The 19,382-nt window shown below is 38.5% G+C and overlaps 1 long non-coding RNA gene across 1 annotated transcript; it reads right to left on the bottom strand.

The window, feature by feature from the left end:
- Positions 1–1,721: 1,721 nt before the first annotated feature.
- Positions 1,722–19,004, bottom strand: LOC105499450 (uncharacterized). The gene is made up of 3 exons (XR_011616908.1): positions 18,758–19,004; positions 2,384–2,531; positions 1,722–1,932 (listed from the first exon to the last, which is right to left on the bottom strand). It is a non-coding gene; the product is annotated as an uncharacterized lncRNA (long non-coding RNA).
- Positions 19,005–19,382: the final 378 nt, after the last annotated feature.

The raw sequence follows: 19,382 nt of genomic DNA, 5'->3' as shown, positions 1-19,382 counted from the left end.
ACATTTTAAATCAGGTAGTTTAAATACAGTTATTCTTTCTCAATATGTGTTAAGAGTTATTCTAGATCTTTGCAATCCCATATAAATTGTATAATCATTTTTTCATTTTCTAAAAAAATTTTAAAAATCTATTAGAATTTTGTTGCATCTATAAATCAACCTCAGGAAATATCTACAATATTGACTCTTCCAATCGATGAACATGGCATATCTCATCATTACTTTAGTTCTTTAACTCATCTAAGGCATATCTTATAGGCTTCAGTGTAGACATCTTACATTCCTTTTATTATATATAATCCTGACTATGTATGTATTTATTTATAAATTTTTATATGTGTGCATATATATATACATACACATATATAATTTTTTTCTAAATCTTATGAGAGTAATTTGCTGATATGATGCCCCTTCAGTGCTACTTTATTTAGAATTCATTTTCTAAAGCACAAAGGAATCAAAATATATTCAGAGTATACTTTCTAAAGTGCAAATAACTACAAAGTACAAATAACGACAAAGTTAAAATAATGAGTAATACCCTTTTACTCTCAAACTTACATACGTTATTTTAACATTTATTGATGATTCTTATCTGAGCCCATTATTACCAAGATTTTTAAAAATACTTTCCCCAAAAGTTCTACTTATCATCTGTTGAAGGATTAGTTCACTATAAACTATTCCACCATTACCAGAACCAAAATCCCCGATTACCATTTTAAACATAAATTCTCTGGGTCCAAAATGATTTGTGAAGAAACACATCAGACTGGATATTGTGGCTCATGCCTGTAATCCCAACATTTTAGGAGATCAAAACAGGAGGATTGCTTCAGCCTAGCAGATCAAGACTAGCCTGTGCAGCATGGCAAGACCCCATCTCTATCAAAAATTTAAAAATTAGCCAGGTGTGATGTCTTGTACCAGTGGTCTCAGCTACTCAGGAGGCTGAGGTGAAAGGATCAATTGAACCCAGGCGGTTGACACTGTAGTAAGATGTGTTCATGCCACTGCACTCTAGCCTTGGTGATAGAGCGAGACCCTGTCATGAAAGAAAAAGAAAAAGGAAGGAAAGGAAAGGAAGAAAGAGAGAGAAAGGGAGGGAGGGAGGGAGAGAAGGAAGGAAGGAAGGAAGGAAGGAAGGAAGGAAGGAAGGAAGGAAGGAAGGAAGGAAGGAAGGAAGGAAGGCAGGCAGGCAGGCAGGCAGGCAGGCAGGGAGGGAGGGAGGGAGGGAGGGAGGGAGGGAGGAAAGAAGGAAGGAAGGAAGGAGAAAAGAAAAGAAAAGGAAAAGGAAAAAAGAAAAAGGAGAAGAGAGAAGAGAAGAGAAATATGAACATACATAGAATGGATTAAATGTGAACATACATTTAAATACATAAATGAAATATACAACAAAAGTGACAGCTAATTAGTAGTGTTGTTAAAACAAGAACACAGTTTTCCTTTACTATAATGTGTTTTTGCTATTATTATTTGTAATCACTCTGCATTGAGTACACCTGTGTACTTGCCATTTGGGTATATAAGAGTTTTAAATACGATTGTTATTTTATTTAATTCTTATAATAACCCAATAAGGTAAATGTTGCTGAAACCTTTTGACAAATGAAGACTCTGAGGATTAGAGAATTAGCAATGTCTTGGGTCAAACATCTAAGTGGCAGAGTCAGTATATCAAACTTAGGTCTCCATGACTGAATGTAAGAGTAGGAAAGTAACTCATAGCTTACTTTATTGGAACTTTTTCAATTTTCTTAAAACTTAAAGTTGGAAAAACCAGTGTTATATTACTTAGGTATCCAGTTAGCTGATTCCAGGTCACTAAACAGGTAGCTGCATTGGCATTCCGTCTGTGTGGACAGTGTGTTCAAAAAAGGGACTGAGTACTATTGTCATGAGAATAAGAAGCCAACAGGAAAGATATAGCTGAAGGAAAGGACGAGAAAAGAGAAACATTTAAGTGATTAATGTAAATCAAATTCTTTAAAACAAACCCCTCTCTTGAAGGATTAATTTTTTTAGAACATAATACATCTTGTCTTCTCCATTGGGCTAGGTCATGCATGCCAGGGATTAAAAAGACTGTTTTCTGTCTCATCATTCCTTAGATATTTACTTCTATAATTAGTTCAAGACATTGATGCTAGCCTGACTTATTAAGATAATTGAAGAGGAAAAAAATATATTTACACTAGATTTCCAAAGGACTTAGCCAATGCCTAATTTTATCAAGAACCGATTATATACTTATAAGGCTGGAAATACTGTAATTTATAGACCTTACCACTAAAAGGCTTTCAGTCCAATGGACCTGATACAGAAAAGTTAAATGCTTACTCATATTAAAGAGCATAGGAAAATAAGTAACAGTTATCACCTGGAAGTATACAGTAAATTAAATGTGTTATACATGCAAGGAGAGCTAGAAATGAGGAGAAAGCAGGTGCAATGTGGCTTGGAAACATTTCACAGTAGATTTGGCACCACAATATTGAATAGTTCATCAGCAGCAGTCGTCATTATGCCTGAAACAGAAAAGATGAGGTGTAACCCACATATATTACAGAAAGTTGGGCTGCCATTTATCCCTTTTTCTGCTAGTCAAAAAAGCACACAACAAATTGTACAAAAGTACTACAGTTGTTTTTACAGAAGCAACCCTGAAATGCTCTATAGTGTAAAAGAAATATCATCCATATACTTAAGCATTTAACTCTTTTCAGTGACAGTTGACTTATGACACACCTCATAGTTCTTCCACCTGCCGCAACACTGGTTAAGAACAGCTGGCCCAATGACCTCTAACAATTCTACTTTGAGCATTCCCTAAATCCTTGATCAGACGTTGATTAGATGCTTGATTCTATGAACATGCCATGTAAAGTTATTTATATAGAGAATAGTTGAGACAGACTTCACTATTGCCTTTTAGAATTGAGCGTTCATTAGCTCATGAAGGCATTTGAAAATTGAAGAATTTCTTGGTAGCAAAACGAAAACAGAAGTTGGAATCAAGAGAGGAAACAAAAAGATTGCCAGAATCTTAGAAGTCCCTCTTTGTAGATAAGATCTCTCGGGCTAGGATCACAGCACAGAGAAATGAAGGCTACCAGACTAAGCTGTCTCTTTGTCCAACATGGTAAAACACAAAAGAGTGATACAATATGCCCCTAGATAAAAGAATCTGCTGTGGTGTTCCCCATGAACAGTATGATAGTGACAGTGAGAGTTACATGGGATGGAGCTGGTGAGGGAGAAGAATCATAATGGATATAACCCCAGAAAGGCTATTTTCCATTCAAGCTTCAACTACAGTTCTGCAACCACGAATATTAAGTTCTTTATGACAAAGGTAACCATTACATTAAGGAAACAAGATGTACAAAGTGTAATTAGAAGTCACTGTACTTTTGTCTCTCCCTTCCCCGGTCCCACCCTCACTCCACCACTTTCATCCAGTCTCTCTAAATCTGTCTAGGGGAAGGGGCTTTACTGATAATTCTTATGTTATAAAAATTATACAACACAAAATCATCTTCATTTACTAATTAACATCCCCAATCTCATATTTAAAAAAAAAACAACTCAAAACTGGCTTTCAAATGAAAACTTTCCCTTCCATTTCAGAGTGCTGTAGACATGAATCTTGAAGCTGAGGAAGCAGATGTGATCACCTTCTTTAGCTTTGCTGTGGGTCTCCTCAAACCTCTTCTCACTTAGCTCAAGTGGAGAGACACAAATACCTATCTCAAAAAATTTACCCTCAAATCATCAACTCCCAAGTCTTTTGTAATTTTTGCATGTGTGGGAGGATTAATATTGTGCAATTAATTGGTTTTTGACAATTCAAAAATTTTGCATCCTTCTGTCACCTAACTAATGTCTATTGAATATTTCTTGTGTTATGCATACACTGTGTTAGCTCAAAGTATCTAAGAGACAGGAGGCAGATATTCTCTTCGGGATGAGTGCCACAAAAGTGAAACAAAAATTTCACCAGAGAAGGAAATCATTGGTCACTGGGACTGTCTGGAAAGTTTTCAAACAGGGCATGCTATATGTGTTGCAACTTAAGAGAGAGATGGATGGATTTCTAACAGGCAGAAGTAAGGGATAAATTTCTTCATATTTACTGAACGAAGTCTAACTATAATCAATTGATCAAATTGTAAAGGTGCCAGATTTTTTTTTAAGTTTTCTTTACTTGTACTATATGGAATGTATTTAATTTAGTACATTTTACTATATGTCTGTCTGATTCAATTGATCTATAAGTTGTTAAGAAGATAGCAACTGAATTGGGCATTTGCCTTTTTGGGCTACTCAGTATTGGAACTCACTCCCTTGGAGAACAGATATGTTTTCCCTAGCTCCTGGCAGCTAGACAACAGGCACTTCATTGAAACTCAATCAATTGCATATTTTCCCTGGGACTTTAATTGGGAGCAAATAAAGCAAAGACACAGGAAGCAAATTGGAATGCCTCTAACTGTGGTGACGGCATGCATCTCCCAGCAACCATGTCAGTGGCGACTTCTAATACCCAGACCTAGTACTTTAGGTCAGATTCTTTTTGTGGCATCTTCTTAGCTGTAATTCAGGCACACACACTAGCCTACTTCAGCTTCTGCTCATTTTCTGAGGCCAGTTCTTTACTCTTCCCAATTATTCTTGGAGTTATCCAGTGTTCTTCCAATAAATTCCTTTTCTGCTTAATTTATTCAGGCTTTGTCTCTGTTGTTTGCGACCAAGGACCCTGACTAAAAAAATGTGTCTTTTTTTCTTGTTCTCTTTTATTGACATAATAAGCACTCAATTGTTGGCCTGAATGGAATTGAAATGTCCGTTGCCAGATTCTGAAAGGCTTTAAGTTTTAAGTTGGCTATTTTGTCTTTTATGCAAAGGACTGGTATGAAAAACATTTTGTTAATGTCATTCTCAGTATTATTCTCCCTCTTAAAATCTCACCTATTTCCATGAGTTCTAAGGTTACAGTTCACGTTTCAACTTCCCAATGAATATTTTCATTTGGATACACTGCCAGCACTTCAAGCATATCATTTAAAAATTAAAATTTTTAATTTATATCCCAAATCAGCTCCTTTTTTAAACTTTCTTATTTTTATTAACTTTACGACAAGGTCCACAGCCTTGGATATCCCCCCACACACCTACCCACCCACCTCCACCCCTCCCTACATACATACTTTGACCTCTTTTTCTCCTCGTGGCCTCTCACCTATTCCAACTAAATTATAGTTCAGGAACTTATTAATATCACTAAAATCCTAGGTTGGAATATTAGTCTTCTTGACTTTACAATTCGTATACTCTTCTGGCAATTATTCTCTCTAGGTTGCCCTAGGGGGGTGTCCAGAAGTGATTAGGTGAAAGCAAAAGTAACTAAAGAGAAGGATTTAGGCTAATATTGCACATCTATCAAGAAGGATTAGAACTCACCATGAGAAGAGACAACTTGAATTTCAAAGATAACCTTGAAAAAGAGATCTCAGTAGAGTTGTGGTAATGAATATGAGACAGTAAGTGTTTGCAAAAGGGTGGGATGAAAGTCGGGACCGTAAAAGCAGATGGTTTCTTGAGAATTTGAAGAGAAAACAATAGCAGGAAGGGGCAATAGGTGTGAGAGAAAGCTGTACATATGTAGTTATCATAAAACATGACGATTAGAACCAAACGGCCTAGATTTACATCTCAGAGTCATTATATCCTACCAGCTCCCCGACCTTAGGCACTCAAATATTACCTCCCCTGCCTCCATTTCTTCGTCTCTAAAATGGAGCTAATAGTATCTGTCCCAGTGACGATTAAATGAATCTATACATCTAAAGCACTTCTGAGAGAGCCAGTAAATCAGTAAGACATCAGCAAGCATTAGTTCCAACGGGTAATTTCTTTCTTTTTTCCACATTATGAAAGACAAAAGGTTATTTTAAGACATATGTTTTTAAATAAGAAGATAAGTTTTAAAACAGAAAAGAGAGAAGAAAATTTAGCAGAGGTAGATCTGTGAGACACGGAGAGGACAATACAAACCAGGATTTATAAGGTCGGCCTTTCACACAGAGATGACTCGTTGGGCAGGGAGGAAAGCAGCTCAGAGAATATTTCCATAATTTTGCAGTGAACAGGAGGATGTGATGAACAGGTTGTACTGAGCAATCCACATGCTGTTCTGCAATAGGAGAGGGAGTAGGGGACTGTCTAGGGGCTGAACTGCAAAGAGAAGGATTTTTACGAACTTTGCTGGGATGTGTAGTAACCATTTTGGTCTCATCCCAAGTAAGAAAGTCTTAGCTGCTGATCTTACTCCTGGACCAGCCATCTGTTCAGCATTTAGGTCCTCCCGATCCATAAATGCAATAGTTATGCCAACTCATCAGATCCAGAAAATGAGCTGCCATAACTTGACACTTGCCTCTTTTTGTCAAATGTGTAGTACATAGTGTGTAGTTAACAGAGGGAGAGGATAACGGGTTTTAAACATACATTTACATGGCTTTACTTTCTAGAAAAGGTCTCATATAATTTTTGTTTAAAACCTATGGGGCTTTCCTCAATGTGGTTTGGAAATATTTATGCAGCCCTGATAGGTATGTATGTTGGAGAATTACGTCACATTACACACAGATGTATACTTTGTCTGCTCTGGGGCCATCTGTGCTTTTACCCTTCCCACCAGGGAACCATGCCAAGAAACTTCTGAGAAGCAGACAGGCCATGGGCCTTTAAAGGAGGGGTGCTGTTTCCTCTTGTCCATTCCTAGTCCACAAGTTAGACTCAAGTCTTCTGTGGGTCCTCGGACCAATTCAGTTCCCAAAGTCAGTGTCTCAGCCACCACTCATTCTTCTGTAGAGAGGGGCTGCTGAAATGGTGGAAATCCGAAAACACTAAAAACAGTGCCTAATGAATGAGAAAACTTACAACCTCTTAGCTAGCTTTGGCATCTCTCTATCTCATTTCCTTCTAACAATAATCCAGCTGGTTGGGAGAGATAGATATCATAAGCCCCATTTTATAAATAAATAACTGAGGCACAGAAACTCGTCACTAAATCCTCCCATGATTTCCATCATGCTTTATCACAATCCCTGTGAACTCAGTTTCTACTTCTACAAAGCAAAACAAAACAGGGAAATTCACTACCTACCAAAATATCTTGATAACCATGCAGGCAGGGATTGTAACCAAATAATCTCTGTATTCTCAGCATCTAACCCAATACCTGGCATGGGATACTCACTCAATGAGATATCAAATATCTAAATATCTAAATATATCAAACTAAACAGAATAAAGTAATTTATTTTCTGCTTCCTTGAGCTGTTCTTGTTATCCTCACCTTTGCTGAAATGAACAGACTCAATTTCACTGTATTATATAAACCCAAGGGCTACCAAGAGAAATATTGACCCAACAGTAATAATAGGTAACTTTATTTCAAAAACTTATTCATTCCCTAAGTCTACAACTATTTCTCTAAGGATGGGTAAAATACACAGAATATATTCCCTTTACAGATTTCCCCAAGAATAGGAATCATGTCATCTACTTCTTTCTGTATCTCAACACATTGCACAAACAAAAGAAGTTTTAGGCAACTGTATTTGGGATTCTGAACACTATTCTCTTAATGACATAGAATTCAATCAAATCATAAAACTATAAATAATTTCTGGGCAAAGAAAATTAGCATCGTTTTGCACTGGGTTCGATATCAGATACAAGATCTTTATACAAAGTATTTTCTCTCAGTGTGCTTACTTGTTAAATCATGTTAAAAAATAAAAGATGAAAAAATAAGTAAAAATATGACTTAAAAATATTATAGGAGTTCAGGGGAAAAAAATTCACATAGTACAGTAGTAAGGTCTTCATTGAAAAGGTGAAGCTTCAGACTCATCAAAAAGGATGCTACATCAAGGCTATTGACCTCAAGCTACATTCCTTATGAGCCATCTGCAGCCTGGAGGTATACATTCCCTGATTGAGGTGATAAGCCTGGACTCATTCGATGGCAGGTAGAATTGTTTGGCACAACATAGCTCCATCTTTAGATTTCTTATTTGGTGGTAAATTTCTGCTTTTGTTTGCATTTTTGTTTTGTGAAAATCCTCCATCAACATCACGATCTGAGTCTGATAATCAACATATAAAAAGGAAATGATTTTAAAAATATGATGATTTAATTAACAGCACCCAAGCCTGTCAAGGTGAGAGTGACCACAGAAAGTGATTCGGAAGGCCACAGTGACACAAATTTCAAGAAAGCCTATCACACATTCACACAAAAACTACACAAACCCATGGCATCCAGACACACAACTCTCACACACAAACCAATGCATGCATATAAATACTCCAAAGCCAACCTGTTTGCCATTCTTGTGAGAGGTGGGAAACTGCAATATCCACTAAAAAGTTAACGTTCCTCATTAGAAAATCTCTTATCTCACTTCAACCTAGTTTCAGATTTTTGTCTCTAAGGTCACTAAGGGTCTCAGCTTAAAGTCATTTCTCCAATTATTTGTGGCATCTTTTTTTTATTCTTCCCCCTCTTCCTATTAGCAGTCAATTAACTATAAAATAGAAAATATTAAGTTACATTTGAATTATTTTGAACAAATGCAAACACACTATAGATATTGACAATTCACCCATTTTTTGCAAATTTCAGAGCTACAAAAGTATTAATTAGGGAGATTTCATGTTTTTAGTGATCTCAGGTATTTAAGGGAACAATACATGCAGATGAGGCTGTAGATACTCTAATTCTTTCTTGGTTCTCTCAGGTATAAAAGCTTAACCTTTATAACAAGTTCTCCTCTTAACCATAAACTTGAGAAACAGAAGAAAATCCACTACTAGGAACATCCTTCACCGCCACACAAGCTCAGTTTCCAGAGTCCAAAACAAAAGGCACATTATATATCTTCAGCTACATGGCCCAAAGGTACCTGACTGGAACTGGGAGCCCATCCAGTCCAGTCAGAAGGAAAATATTACCCTTCTATTTAACAAGGCAGTGCTGAAGGATTAATCATTAAATAAATAGCAACAAGCCAGGAGATTTACAGGAGGGACAGAACCCCACCCAGTGTTCTCAATTTTTCTGGGATTCAGGATGGAAATTATTACAAGAATAGTTTGGAAGGGGCTTCACTAACAATCACCTTCCAAGGCAAGATGGAACAATGCATGCAGCCCCAAGTATGACCAAGACAAGAGAGAAATTCTTCCCCCAAGCCCTCTGGGGAGCATAGATTCCTTTTGTCTAGCAGTTGGCATCCATGCACAGGACTGATCAAACCTGGAGAATTGGCAAAGTCTGGCCATGTATTGCTGTGTGACTTTAAGCAAGTCATTTAACCTTTTTGAACTTTGTCTTTCTCAATTTGAAGTGGATATGCTACCCATATTATGAAGCACACCATAACTAGTCATACATAGGAAATAAAAATCTTGTCACTTGGGTTGTTTATATCTCTTCAGGCCTCCATCCTACAAGGACAGATCCAAATAAGTCCTGACTCCTTTAGAAAAAATATTTCTGCAATCTGAGCCAGGAGACCAGAAGCATTTGTCTCAACAAAATGGGGTATATGCCTTCTCTTAGAAACTAGATCACAATTTTAAGATTGCTTCATGAATGACCTCACCTTAGGGTTGCAACATGTTTGGTCTATTCTGTGTGACTAGATGGTGTTGAAAAGATACAGACATTTCATGAAATATGTTATCTCAAAAGTACTTCCCTATTAAGAGATTGAACAAGAGTCTTTATCTGTGATTAGATTTATTCTGTCTCCTGTTAAATTTGTATGTATTAACTCAACAAAACATATTTACCAGACATCTAAAGTGTGCAAAAAAAAAACAGTGTTTGATGTTCAATAAAATGTAAGAAAATGATGGGACACAATCTCTGTATATATGGCAATTTATAATACAGTCAGGATATGGTAAGAAGAGAAAAAGTTAACACAAATAAAATATGTAAATAAAAATATAAGCAGCATTTGGAAGGAGACCTGAGAGCTTCATTTCCCCTGTAGCTGGGACAGACCTGTGATGTTACTTTCCTGAGTCCAGGGTGACCTGTCAGGAAAGGGCAATGATAGCTCCTGGGTGGTGGCACGCTGGTATTGTGCTAAGGGCAAGGCTGCCAAAGAGCATCACTTGGGATGTCAGGCAGGCAGTAAAGTAGATTTAGACATGTACAGGGACTCATTTCCTCAAGAAAGCATTGGAAGTTCAGGTGAGCCAAGCCACGGACCATGGCTTGATCTGCAATCCCAGGCTTCAATCTTGTGCTCCAGATCAGAGAAGGCCTGACGGAGAGTTACCACAAGGGGTCCTTGCTATGAAGTACCCATCAAGAGGATTTCTCACTGTTTTTGAAAGTTTCTGATGTCTCCTTTTCACAATGTCAATTGTTAATGTGTAACTGAATTGCTACATCATGGTGAAAGACTTAATATCTTTAATGTTACTCAGATACAGCACAGCCCATAATGATATCATCCCAATGAACATCAGAAAAGAAATGGGCAGGTGTTCTCTGTCACTGAGAAACTCTACTTCAGGTTTATGAACAGAGCACTATAGTAGTCCAAAACCCTGTACAATCTACATCATGGCAGGGATGATGAATGATCATTCTCCAGGATTGGAGAAAAAAGAAAAAAGAAAGAGGACAGATTGTACTGAAGGGTCTGATCTCAAAGGGCAGACCAATAAGAATCCACTGTAGTTGACCCTCCCTCCATGCTCAACCTCTATGCTTTGGACAAGAATAGCCTCATTTTTTCTATCCTCATGGCCTTTGGTGTCTCCATTTCCTCCCTCTTTTTACTCTGCTGGTTGTGAGAGCAAAGAACCTTCCTGAATAGGGTGGATGATATGGGAAAGAAACCAAGCATGGTTGATTAAGGATTTTCATGATGATTAACAAAACAACAACAAAAAGCAAACAAAGGCAATTAAAGGAGGTTGTTATCTGAATATTATTACATGAATGACAGAATATGATTAAGTGTTCAAAGAGAAGACTAAATAATGCATGTTCAAACGTGTCCCAAAAATGCAATAGTGACACGATCTAGAATCAAAAGATAAAGTTCCATAGAGGAAAAGAGAGAGACTAAAATGCAGTTTTGAAGGATGAGAAAGAGTATAATACATTGAGAGCATGTATAAGGACATTTCCAGTAAGGAGAACAGTTTTCCAGCTTAAGCAAAGTTGTAAAGATGGAATGAGTTTCATGTTTGCTGGAGGGTAGTAGCCAAAATGATCTCCTTTCTTTCAGGGTATAATCTTTTTGGGTACAGTCTCTGATTTCTGGACTCCAGCCTTCTGACTCCTTTCCCTCTTGTCTTGTTCTCTCTCACTCCCATATCCACGTTATGCTGGCAGGGAGGCTTCCCAGAATACTTAAACTAGGATGGCCCTTTTATACTTGCATATAATAGTCATCATATACTCCTCCAAAATTCACTTAAAAAAATCTGTCCTAAACCTTATGCTAAACCTTACAGCTGCCATTTCTACAGGCATATATCCTAAACAATGCCTAGCACAGAGGAAATTTTAAATTAATTAAATGATTATCAGATTCTTGAGAATGAGATCTGGCTTCAAGGAGTAACATTACTAATACAAGATGAAATAACATGGTTCAAGCTCTCCATTCAGGACCTAGCGTTCGTAAGAAAAGGCTTGAATAAAAGGAATGACAAGGTAATGTTATGAAGAGTTTAATAGACACATATGGTGCTGTCAAAAGCATGAAAGGAGGCATCAACACTGCTGGGAGGGTCAGGGCAGGCTTCACAGAGGAGATGAGCTCTTTGCTGAATCTTAAAGGATAGTGGGAGGACTCACTCTTTAGCTAGCAGAGAGTAAAGCAGAGGATTTGAAATATGAGTAGTGTAGGGAGCAGTAGATTAAATTGGAGCTTAGAGATGCTTTGAATTTCAACCTTTGTTTTATCTACAGAGAGTCACAGCCAGAGCATATTGTCACAAGTTGAAGTCTAAATTGCTTTAGATCACAGGTTCCCAAAGGGTAAGGTCCATGTCTTTGGTGTGTTCTCTCAGAACTTCATGCCTCCTGCATGGTGGGTGTTCAAATAAATATTTAATAATAACGAGCTGATTAATTGAGGGCACTCATGTTCCATATGCATGGGTAGAGCCCTCTTTTCACTTTAATTACTATTGCTTTAATCATCATTAAATGCATTTCTTAGATAGTAATGTGGTTCATTGTTAAACGCTCTGGCTTCCTAAGTTTCTAGCCCTAAGGTAAATAGTAGTATCAGAGAATAATCCTGTTCTTACTTCTAGTAAATGATTTTGTGACACTGTCTATATGAACCTGAAGAATTCTAGAATGACATTTATCAAGAGATTACACCTGGAAGAATGCTGGAGAGGACTCACGATGTTGGGAAATATAGGGAATTCCCTAGAAGGAATTGGGAATCCAGTGAAGAGTTTCTCACATAGCAGGGGCAGAAATAAAATCAGAAAGAGGTCTTCCAACAAGTGTGGCAAAAAATATATGGGTTCCTGACTTGATGATGGAATCCAGGGAGGAAACTATGACTAGCCATAGCAACTGATGAGTGTGCTTCAGACCCATGGACCCAACAGGGTGAATAGTAGAAACACACCTGTATGTATGAGCATCTCTGCCAGGCAGATCATCAATAATCAAACTGCCCCAGGTTGTAAAAGGCCAATCTCACCTCAACTGAATAAAGGGTAAAATGAATTCACGACTCTTGGGCCAGGAGAAGTCTGGAGAGCAGTGAACTCCAATGCAGAGGAGGTAGCATCATTTTCTGCAGCAAATCTATGCCCAGTGATGGAGCAGAAGTGAAGAGAAGGTAAGAGTTGAGGAGGAGAAAAGGAGAACAGAGGTTAGAACACTTACAGCTTTTTCATATGCACAAGTGGAGAAAGCATTTATGAAAGCTTCTTGCTTGACCACTTTACTGCCCCTAATACCACCTAGGGGCCAGCATGGAGCAGGCAATCACTGCAGATCAAATACCAGGGTGGGGCTTTTGGGCAGTCATCCTAGATGATTTTAATAAGTGTTAAATATTGTTTATCTTTTTCCTTTCTTGCCACAGTAGAGACTATTATGCATAAAACATCCAGAGTGATATTTTTAAACACAATTCAGATTGTATCATTCTCCTGTGTAAAACTCCCCAGTGGCTCCCCATAGTATAACTCTATGATTATTGTAGTGCAGAGGTCTCAAACTCAAATGTCTAGAGGGACTAGATTATAAGTGTTAAACATGCATTATCAGATTGGAGTGGTCTCTCAGAATGCAAGTATGTGTGAATTTAAAGAACACTGTTGCTGCTTCCTCCTGTAATGTGTTGCCATGTGAAATTATTAACCCATCATTGCTAGAATTAATTTTTCAACACAACCTGGATATCTAAATTTTATGTGAAATCTAATTTTAAATGTTGGATCAAATTTATAAAATATAGTTCATGCTAAGCAAAATGTATCTGCGTAAGTGTTCTGTCTACTAACTTTATCTGACACCAATTCTGGGACACGGCTAATGCCAGTCTAGAATTGGTGTCAGATAAAGTTATCTCATGATTGCTGACGTGGGGGTTAAAATTGCAGCAAATGTAATGAGTGTTACGAGAAGCAAATGGCCAGATCAAAGGGCTAAACTTATATCTGGGCAATCTAAAGAGGGGCCTCAAAGACAGGATAAGAGATTAAGACAGGAGTGCTCACTAGAACCCACACTATGTAACCACAGCAGAGAGGTCCATAGAGCTACTGATGCCTCAGTAACTTTCTGAAGCAACAAGACAAGCTTATAAGATTGTCTTACCATGTATGGTCTCTAACAAGACAAATTCATCTTCTATATTTATGTGAAGAGGCAACAGAATGCAGAAAGAGTAAGAACATACTATTGGCTAAATGCTCAAAACAACATCCATCTCTTCAGAGGTCTGAGTGGGCTTGTGGTTCACAGAGAGCATAGCCTTACTGAGTGGGGTGCAAAAGTATACTTCTTGGTGATTATTCCCAAAAGTAACCTGTAGCATTGGTGAAATAAGACATAGACTTAATTCAGTTGGAGATAATAAACTAAAGAGTACCTGAAGCAAACCCCAGATCAGAGGCATATTCAACCAGCAAAGAGGAAGTTCAGAATCTCAGAGAGGAAGAGAGAGAGTAGGTATTATCAAAAAAAGGGTTTAGAGAGAAGGCAGGACATGAGATGAAGAATAGAATAGATTGATAAAGTTTTTATTACTTCATTAATTCAACAAAGGTTTATAGAATGTTAGGCATGATTCTAAACATTGGCATTGGGGATACAACAGAAAAGAAAACAATGACCTTGATGGAGCTTATTCTGGTTGACAAATCATTTCTGCTAGTTAGAAAATGAAAGAGGGAAATAGGACATGAAGACTAGTGTGGTTAGGAGTTGGGCATCTCTTCAGAGGTGGCACCTGATCTATATCCTGATAGACAGAAAGGAGTCAAACAGATAAAGGTGTCAGGAGAAAGCATCTCAGGCAGAGACAATAAGAGGCATACGGTGGTAATGAGCCTAGTGTGTTCAAGAGAATAAGAGGTAACTGGTGGCAATGAGCCTAGTGTGTTCAAGAAAGAGGCTAGATGCAGTTAGTGCCATGAGATGAGAGACAGTTGGCAAGGGTCTTGCAGATTCTAGACACAGGGAAAAGATTTCAATTTTGTTGTATTTTTAATGTGCAGCCATTGGAGTGTTTTAGGCAGGAGAAGAATAATATGATATGGACAGTACCTTTACAGATCACACTGGCCATTATGTGAAAAAGAGACTTTAAGGACAAAGAATAGAAGGTCATAGACTCTCTAGAAAGTGAATGCAAGCCGGGTACGGTGGCTCATGCCTGTAATCCCAGCACTTTGGGAGTCTAAGTCAGGCAGATCACAAGGTCAGGAGTTTGAGACCAACCTGGCCAATACGGTGAAACCCAGTCTCTACTAAAAATACAAAAAAAATTAGCCGGGCGTGGTGGTGCATGCCTGTAATTCCAGCTACTCGGGAGGCTGAGGCAGGAGAATTGCTTGAACCTGGGAACCTGGGAGGCAGAAATTGCAGTGAGCTAAGATCGCACCACTGCACTCCGGCCTGGGCAACAGAGCAAGACTCTGTCTCAAAAAAAAAAAAAAAAGTGAATGCAATAGAGCAGACAAGAGATTAAAGTGGGTCTCAGGTGGTATTTAGCAGTGCTGAGTTGCTCCCAGTGCTGAAGCTGATAAAGAAGAAAGGACCATGAAACACAGTATTTTGAAAGTTGGAGGCAAATTAATCCAATTTTTAAAGAGAGCACTGAGATTCCTGACCATAGGACTGATGTGACAGTATAAGAATAATTTATTTGCTTAGTTGCTTATCACCTGTTTTTCTCCGTAAATTTCATGAGGAATTTGGTCTTATTCTTCAGGACCCCATCAACTTTACTACCATCACCACAAGACAATTAAGCATCCTGAAGGCAAGCACCATGCTAATTTCACTTTGAACACAGTTGTTAGCATATAGTATGCTCAGTAAGTGACTAATGAATGTAATGAGCATATAAGTGGAAGAACAATGTATTCGATGAAATAAATAAGATTTAATGGAAAGATATTAGAAGAATAACAAGCAATGAAGTTGCTACAATAATATAGATTTGAAGTTAAGAGACTGTACTAAGGAAAGAAGGAAAGAGAAATGAAATCTGCATTTTTAAGGAAATCAATAGAATGTGGTAATAGTGGTGGCCTAGTGATCGTAAAGGATAACATTGAGGAATAAAATATGATAGATTAGCATGTCACATCTATTTCACCCTCAACTCGCATCTCCTGTCCAGTGTGCTAACCTCATCTGCAAAGTTGGGAAAAATGAAAAACACATTTCCCAGGGACTCTTGTAGTTAGGACTCTTGATGTGATATAGGTTTGGACAATTTTATGCATATGCACGATATTTTATTTTATTATTTTATTTTTGAGACAGAGTCTCACTCTGTTGCCCAGGCTGGAGTGCAGTGGCACCATCTCAGCTCACTGCAACCTCCGTCTCCCTGGCTCAAGCGATTCTCCTGCCTCAGCCTCCCAAGTAGTTGGGCTTATAGGTGTGCACCACCATGCCTGTCTAATTTTTGTATTTTTGTAGTACAGACCGGGTTTCATCATGTTGGCCAGATTGGTCTCCAACTTCTGACCTCAAGTGATCAACCCGCCTAGGCCTCCCAAAGTACTGAGATTACAGGTGTGAACCCCATGCCCAATCTATTTGCATGATATTTAAAGGAAGAATTGAAGTGGAGACTGCACTACCTGCCACTGCTATTTTGCTGGCAAGCATGGCCATTGAGATGTTGGGTTTTTAATGGTAGCATTTAGCAGATGCGAGGGTCCAGTCAGGCCAGCACGGTGGCTCAAACCTGTAATCCCAGCATTTTGGGAGGCTGAGGTGGGCAGATCACGAGGTGAGGCGATCGAGACCATCCTGGCTAACATGGTGAAACCCCGTCTCTACTAAAAATACAAAAAATTAGCTGGGCGAGGTGGCGAGCACCTGTAGTCCCAGCTACTTGGGAGGCGGAGGCAGGAGAATGGCGTGAACCCGGGAGACGGAGCTTACAGTGAGCCAAGATCGCGCCACTGCACTCTAGTCTGGGAGACAGAACAAGACTCCATCTTGAAAGAAAAGAAAAGAAAAGAAAAGAAAAGAAAAGAAAAGAAAAGAAAAGAAAAGAAAAGAAAAGAAAAGAAAAGAAAAGAAAAGAAAACAGTCAGAAAGCAGTCTCCCATTTTGCTGATGCAGATTATAGCAGGTTCAGTTGCAGACCCAGGCCTAGGACTGACAACAATAATGGCTTCTTAATTATAGCACTTTGCTGGTGTTGACCACTTTCTGTTTGGTAGCATTGGCTACCATGAAGAATCTGCACCTTCCTTGGTGGCAAGATACAGTATGGTAGACTTGGGAGTTATTTCCAAACGTTTAACACAATTTTGTTTCTTCCACCCTCTGAGAGATTTTATAAGTCATTTAATATTCTCATATTTGACTCCTTATTGCTTAAATTAGCCAGAGTAGGTTCTGTTCTTTCAAATTGAACTGTGGGAGATAAATAACTATTTCTGGATTTGAACCTGAGGGACTGGAACAGTGGTGGACACACAAGAAAGAAAAAGTAAGGAAGATAAGAAGAGGATAGAGCCTGAAAGGGAAAGAGAAGACATTTTCTTGCCTTATGGAGAAATTGAAATAGGCAGTATGACAAGAGGGAAGCAGAGCCCAAACAGGATTGAAAAACTTCAGTGTATCCACAAAGCAACAAGCAAATATGAATAAACACACACCCTGGGACTTGAGCACAGAAGCCCTGAGTAACCTGAATTATCAGGAAGCCTTTGGAAGCAGGCAGCACCCTGTTAGGAGGAGAGAGCTTCAAACACGATCGCTGAAAACAGAAAGATTCCTTGGAAAGCAGTTCCATAACAGTTTAGATGAATTCAAATGGTCTGTGTACATGTTTTGGACATTGCCACAAACAGGAAACATGGGATTGAGCCATTGGATACAGTGCCTGCCTTGCTTGTCAGCCAGGGCCACAGGGGCCAGTGCCAGTGTAATGCAGCAGAAATGCACAGAAACATTAGATGCCAAGAAAACACAGAGCATCCTGGAGGCTGCTTTTAGACAATAGCAGGACAAAAATGCCTTCCCCACATAATTTGAATGGTCTAAGAAAATCCCATAGTGTGAGGTACTAGAAATTGTTTTCTTAATGGAACATCAGAATGATTTACAGAGTAATGGAACTGTCTAAGGTTTAGCAATGTCCTGGGTTTCCAGACTGCTCTAGCCAATGTTAGACCAAAGATTACACAGGGAAGGGTATGATAGATGTGAAATAGGAGAAAGGGAGAAACGAACATGACTATGAATCTGTGGGTATGTTTTGCAAGTATTTGTCATGTTTCATTTTATTTATTTGTTCATGTATTTGTTCTTTTGCTTTATTTTTACTCAGACCCATTCCACAAAACACTTAGGCAAGAGTTATTTATGACATATTTAGTGCTTTTTACACTTTTATTTTCTGAAGTATGTGTTAGTAATCATTACCTTGATAATATATACAATCTGTTTCCTATCCTGCATCCTGTGGATGCTCCTTCTCTAGTGGATTTGTAAAGAACTTTTGATGAAAGCAAACAAAATATGCAATCATAAACATGCTTAACACTCACAGGCATCATTCTCATATTGAAAATTGTTTAAATCACCCATTCAAACATGCTCATTGTGGCAATCACACCACCTCCATAAACTGTGTTGTGAAAGAGAAAACACACACGCTCTCCTGCTGATGTTCCTGCCTACAATAACTCAAAGGCAAAAGCTACAGGCTACAATTTGCTGTCAGGCTGTCAGGTTCTGGACCCACTGGGCGTGTCGATTTCACTTTTCCTTTCTACACATTCAATCTCTGGCATCTTGGGGCTAAAGAGACTTCCAAGTAGGAGATAACTACAATATTCTAACAAGGAAGGGGAAAAAGGAGATTAACTCTCACAGCTCCCCGATGCATGTTAGCATAAAAACACAACAGTACTCTTTATAGTCCTTATTTTAGGGGTTATGGAAGCCAGTTTAAACATGGCTTGTAAACTTCACCTGAATTATTCCGCAGTGTGTATCGCAGTATTCTGCACCATGTGGGTCCTGTTCATCTATTATCATAGAAGTTTAGAGGTGGAAGGGACAATAAATGTTTGACAAGGTGTTAACAGTCTGTATCTCCATGTCTTCCATTCACGTGGCTCACCATCCACATATTCAGGAAGTAGCTTTTATCTTTCAAAACAGTTCAGTGATAAGAAAAGAAAATGCATTGTGTGAATGCACAAAGAAAAGTGCATTGTGATGTCACAATGGAGCAGCTTTGATTCTCTTTCCTCTGAACACTAGAGAGGCAATATCAAAGCTAGACCCTGGGAGTCCAAGCACCTCTGCAAATCCACTTCTGACAAACATGATAATTATGATGGTAGGTAATGTTATCGGTCGATTTGTGTCCCTCCAAGCTTCATATATTGAAGTTCAGCCCCAGGATCTCATAATGTGATATTATTTGGAAATAGGGCCATTGCAGATGTAACTAGTTCAAAGGAAGTCATACTGAACTAGGGTGGGTCCTAATCCAATATGACTGATGTCCTTATGTAATTGGAAATGGGAACACAAACATGCACACAGGGAGAATGCAGGTGAAGGTGAAGGCAAAGATCTATAGGCCAAG

This window comes from Macaca nemestrina, chromosome 19 (assembly GCF_043159975.1).
Source record: "Macaca nemestrina isolate mMacNem1 chromosome 19, mMacNem.hap1, whole genome shotgun sequence".
Lineage (NCBI taxonomy): Eukaryota > Metazoa > Chordata > Mammalia > Primates > Cercopithecidae > Macaca > Macaca nemestrina.
Note: the sequence above shows the minus strand (reverse complement) of the source record. Positions and strands in the feature narration are given on the sequence as shown.